Below are 6,000 nucleotides of genomic sequence, written 5' to 3'. Positions count from 1 at the left end.
TAAGGTTTTACTGTTACTGGCACACTGGCTTAATGTTTTCCTATTCCAGAATCCTTGAGATGAGGCTCAGATGCAGTTTTTCTGTTCTGCTAGGCTTAAATGGTTCCTATGTAATGGCAGTGAGTGTTCAGCATAAATGGCATGTCAGCCTGGTTGCTGCAGCAGTACCTTCCTCTGTGGTGTGCCATCATCAGAGGCTACTATCACCAGCACATAGGCATCCATCTTCTCTCGGTCCAGGGGAGCCACTGCCAGTAGTGTTCCATCCTTCAGAATAACAAGACAAAACACCTTAGAAAGGAGCACATAACCTTAAACTGTTAAACCAAGTGCTGCATTTGAAAGGGGATCAACTAATTCTGTGCAACTGTTCTTCTGTCAGATCTTTATGAGGTTCAAGGTACATGTTGGCTTTGGACTAGAGGACGATGGGACTCACCTCTCGAAACTGGAATAGTGTGTTGATATCAGAGGAGGACAGGGACAGTGTGACCTTGCCATTATCACCCTGGTCACGGTCAGTGGCGGTAATGCGGCAGACCTCCCCTGGAGACTCAGGGGAATACTTCCCCTCTGAGATTTGGATGGGGTCTGGGATGGTGTTGAACTGTGGGTTGTTGTCATTGATGTCCAGGACAGTGATGTTGAGCTGGGCTGTAGCATTCAGCCCATCCGTAGGTGAGTCGACTGCCACCAACTGAAAATAATTAAAAGGCACTGACTGAGGGCAGCCCACACATGGAGACTCTCAAAGCCTTTTATGGCAAGTGACAACTTATTTAATCATTCAACCTTCAAACATAACTTACTGTCCTGACAGGGCTGACAGTCTACACAACTGAAATATTGTTCATCTTTGTAAAAGCTTAACTACAATGGTCAGCTTTGTTTTGCATTTTGCAATCATACATGATATGTAGTGTAATGCATGACAGTATGTAAATGAACGCTTAATGACCCCGAATCAGTGACATACCTGTAAAACATAATTGGCTTGGTCCTCTCTATCTAATGTTGCATTACTGTTCAGAAACAAGGTTCCTTGTTGATTTATACTGAAGATGTCACTGTTCAGAATGAAGTGACCATTTGAGAACCCGTCCTGAAGGAACAAATGAACAATCAGACCAATTAATCAAGGAAAGATTATTTACACAACAGGGTTGAACTCCATGTCCTAGCAATCAACAGGACAGTAGTGTGGTGCTTAACCATGAAAAAGAATGGACTGGTATATGGTTGTGGTACTGATATTAGATTTAGTATACTATATTTTGTCTTTGTTTTTTTTTTTTTTACTGGTAAGCACTTTTCATGGACTATGATTTATTAATAATAGATAGCAATCAACAATGCAGATTTCAAAACTTGAAATAACTAGGCATTTCCTGATTGTTGTTCACTAGCATATCCTCTCTGTGCCCCTGTGTTGCCACAAAGTAAAATGAACTACTGAACCAAGTCTTGCTTAGTCACCTCATCTTCATCAGTGACATTCAGTGTTATTAGTGCAGTTCCACCAGGCAGGTTCTCGAAAACAGCAATGTCGTAGTTATCTCTGCTGAACTTGGGTGCGTTGTTGTTCACATCCAGCACCCGCACCAGCACCAAGCAAGTTCCATTCAGTGCAGGGCTTCCTCCATCTAAAGCCTCCACAATCAAGGTGTATCCCTTCACCTTCCCAAAGTCCAGAGGCTGACCCAGCTGCAGTTCCCCAGATGCTGCACCCAGCATGAAGACGGGTGGTTCTGTGGGAGGATCCTGCTGGACAATCCGGTACGTCACCTCTGCATTGGTTCCCTGGTCCAAATCCACTGCGCTTAGTTTAAGGACCTGGTAGCCCAATGGTGGCATTCTCCAGGATTCCCACCTCGTACTGTGCCATGGAGAACACGGGGGCATTATCATTGACGTCAGTCACATTGATGAGCACGCTGACGGTGGCAGCCCGTGGAGGTTGTCCTTGGTCTTGAGCGATGACCTCCAGGCTGAATTGGGATTGTGTCTCCCTGTCCAGCTCCCTAGCCAGGGAGATCCTGCCTAACTTGGGATCGATGCTGAATTTCCCCTCACCTCCTAGCATTGAGTAGGAGATCTTGCCATTGAAGCCATCATCTGCATCAGTGGCCACTAACTCTGTGAGGTTGGTACCAACTGTTGTGTCTTCTGCAACCGTGACCTGGATCAAGCTGGATGGAAACATGGGGTCGTTGTCGTTGATGTCGGTCACATCCACCACCACGGTGGCTTCATCACGATTGGTGCCATCTGAGATGGAGACCTGCACAGAGTAGTTCTTCTGGGTCTCGTAGTCCAGTTTTACCAGGGTGGAAAACACACCCTGAGAATCAATGGAGAACTTGTCTGCCTCAGTCAGGACCTCTAGCGTCACGTCAGTTGCAGGTTCCACTGACAGGAAGCCCACCTAAAGAATACAGAATGAAAAACAGCCATGATGTTAGCAAGACTGTGATTCACTACATCCCCATTGTTGCTATCACTTATCAATTCTGGCAATACCACAGATGTTATTTCACACAGTTTTGTTACTTGACTTGTCATAAAATATCCATATGCATTGTTTGTGAATGTGTCAGAATTCCCCTCTTCTCTCAGAGATATTGTGTGGAAGGTCTCACCTTGAGTATCTGCACAGGTGCATCCCTCTCCTCTTGGATGCTACCATGGTAAGTGGGCATCAGGAATTGGGGCCTGGAGTCTCCAGGTGCCAGGATCTCCACCAGGGCTGAGGATGCTCGGGACACCTGTCCCCCTATGAGAGAGAAAATATGGTAAGGGCCCCCTGATATACAGGAGTATATATGTTTATGCTTTCATGCCACACACTCATATATAGCCATAATGCTATCCCATCATGTGTTTATTTTCATGCAGTGCCCTGTCTCGATGACATTCCTGAGTATGCAGATGTAGTCAACAAAGCAATCAAATGAAACAAGACTCACCATCTTTTGCAGTCACATACAAGAAGAATTGAACTTTGTTCTCCTGGAGAGCAAGTAGTTTTCTCAGCTGGATCTCCCCCGTGGTTTCATTAATGGAAAAATAGCCATCCTGATTTCCCCCATCTATGGAATACATCACTTCTCCATTAACACCCTCATCTGGGTCGACAGCTTCCACCTGTGAACAGGTTGGGACAGGGTTAGCAATAATTTTAAGAGTAGTGGATCACAACCTCAAGGCAGTGCTGTCTAATACTCCCCCATGTCTACAGAGGCCCTCTTTCCCATAACATTTAAAATTATTTTCTCTAATTGCCTGTATGATTCCCTTTCCTTTACTGTTCCTCAAGTTGGTTTGAGACCAACATTTTTTTTTTGTTTCCATATTTTCCTTATTCCCATATTACATGTAAGTAAATACATAGCTCCATTTTGTATATTTTGATAGGTGTTTCAAAATCACATAATTTTTGTTGATCATAGACTTTTCATTCCTCTGTGATAGTCTTAGTCATCTCCAAGAAGAAACTATGTATTACCTGTGTATTATCATTATTATTTTTACTATTATAATTCTTAGTAGTACTACTTCTACTAATAACAATAATAATTGGTGCATGTATTTCAAAACTCTCATTATCTATTTTGAGTCTATTAAAGAGTGTCACTTATTTGAATATGACACCTGTTAGAAGTAATTCAGTATAGGTGATCTATGATCAATGTGCAAGTAAGTAAAATATTATGCTCTCACCTTGGTGACCAGCATGTCGACTGTTTGATTCTTGAAGATTTTCCCCTCATACCTGGAGCTGGAAAACTCAGGGCTGTTGTCATTTTCATCCCGGAGAGATATGTTGACGCCAGCCAATACAATACGGTTAGGTGAGTCATTTTCTCTCGCTTCAATCTAAATGGCAATGACCAAACCAAAGAGAAAGTGCAGGGAGCAACCTCATTACTCAAATGTGTTGGACATGCAGAAACCAAGAAGCACTTAATGAACCTGGTAAATTACTGTGAAGAAACAATTTGATAGATTATTATCGAACACATCAGAGTCCTGACCTGGAAGGTAAAGCTGGGGGTCCTCTCTCTGTCCAAAGCACTAGAATTTTTCACTTTCAGAATTCCGTCAGGAGTGACTGAGAAAGGTGCAGATTCTGGAATGACTCGTAACGTTCCATTAAACCCACCCTGAGGAGCGGGAGTAGAGTTTAGAAGAAGCCAGTGAAATTTCAGAAAATAAAACAAATGCTAATTTTAAGATGTACGAATACTCAACCATTTCAATCAGACAGAAGGTGAATCATGTAAACAGATATTCTAAATATACTGTATGTTTGATATTTTTAAAAAACGTACTTCATCTCGGTCAGTGACTGTGGCTCTTAGAATGAAGGAGTCAGTTGGGGAATTCTCCAGAATGGTGGCAGAGTAACTGCTTTGGTCAAACTCTGGTGGGTTGTCGTTCACGTCCTCGATTTTTACAGACACTGTTGCATCAGCTGTCTTCAAGCTGTCATCATTCTGAGCTGCCTGTTTTACACAAAGAGGGAATCAAAGAAATATCAACGCACTGTGTGTAAGCTTCTGTCATTCCTTAATACTTAAATATGTAAAGTGCATGTGGCATGCTTAACACTCAGACTGTTCAAATTCATTTCAGTTTTGACAGCCCAAGCAGCTAAATCTCTCTCTCTTCAAGCCCCATCAGTTATATGATGTCTGGTATGAGCCTCAGTACACATTACCTTGATGTTCAAAGTCACCATGCCAACTTCCTCTCTGTCCAGTTGTGTCAACACAGTAATGACACCACTGTTTTCATCAATGGTGAAGTGCCTCATGTATTTGCTTGGGGAGACTGTGACACACACACACACACACACACACACACACACACACACACACACACACACACACACACACACACACACACACACACACACAAACACACACACACACGCACAAATTTGCATTATAATGTAAGACATTAGACTGCAGGATGACAGTAGAAGTGATTCAATCTACAATAAAGCATTTATTGTTTAATGCAGCACTACAATGACCCCATATGAAACATGCAGAGTTTGAATCACTTTCCTGAAGCTCGAGGCTTTCAGCCAACAGTGTGAGGAAGGCTGGAAAATACCTGCACTGATGTTGTAGACAATGGGCTGGTTGATCCCAATGTCTCCATCTTTGGCTTGTATCGCCTCAGGTAGAATGTTGAGGAACGGTCCCGTCTTAGGGGAGAAAAACAATGTAAAAACAATTGGTTTTGTGAAGCAGGTGGAATTTCAAATACAGGAAAATGTCTTTAATTCAGATTGCTTGTGGCATATTGAAATGTGTGAAAAACTCACTTGGTCTTCCCGAATAGCAGCGGTATAGAGATTGTGACTGAAATATGGATTCATGTTGTCAAAGTCTTCTATTGTTATTGTCACAAATGCTGTGTCTGTTTTCCCCCCATCATCCTTTAAAGAAGAGAAAATTCCTAAGTAAGTAAAGATAATGTACACAGACAGTTTATTATAACACTACATTATCCTTTTTTAACGTTATATATATCCTTATCCATGGTGATTTACGTAGGTCGTGTTTCACATATATTTTTTTTATACAGCAGGGTATTTACTGTAACATTTAGGAGTGTGATACTAACAATTACACTCCTAAAGGTTACGAAAAAGTGCACCACCCATTAAGTATGCTGCATCATGAAGGTGTAAGTCAATTGTATTACAAAAAAGGTTATAGGGATTGGTTATGCTGTACTGGCTAATGCCTGCAGTAGCTTAAAACACAGGAGTACAGGGGTTGTGGTATCATAACCATAACATCACATACCCGGGCTTCCACTGTAAAACTGTAGGTATTGGCTGTGTTGTAGTTCAGGCGTTGCTTTAAAATGACAGTCCCATCATTTCTCATTTCAAATTCACTGGGAACTGGCGGCTGTCAAGTATAAGGAGAAAATAAGGCAATGATGTCAGTTTCAGCATCAATTTAGCATTAGCCTTAGCTA

This window comes from Megalops cyprinoides, chromosome 1 (genome assembly GCF_013368585.1).
Source record: "Megalops cyprinoides isolate fMegCyp1 chromosome 1, fMegCyp1.pri, whole genome shotgun sequence".
In the NCBI taxonomy this organism is placed as follows: domain Eukaryota; kingdom Metazoa; phylum Chordata; class Actinopteri; order Elopiformes; family Megalopidae; genus Megalops; species Megalops cyprinoides.
The sequence above is the reverse complement of the archived record's forward strand: the minus strand, read 5'-3'. Positions refer to the sequence as shown.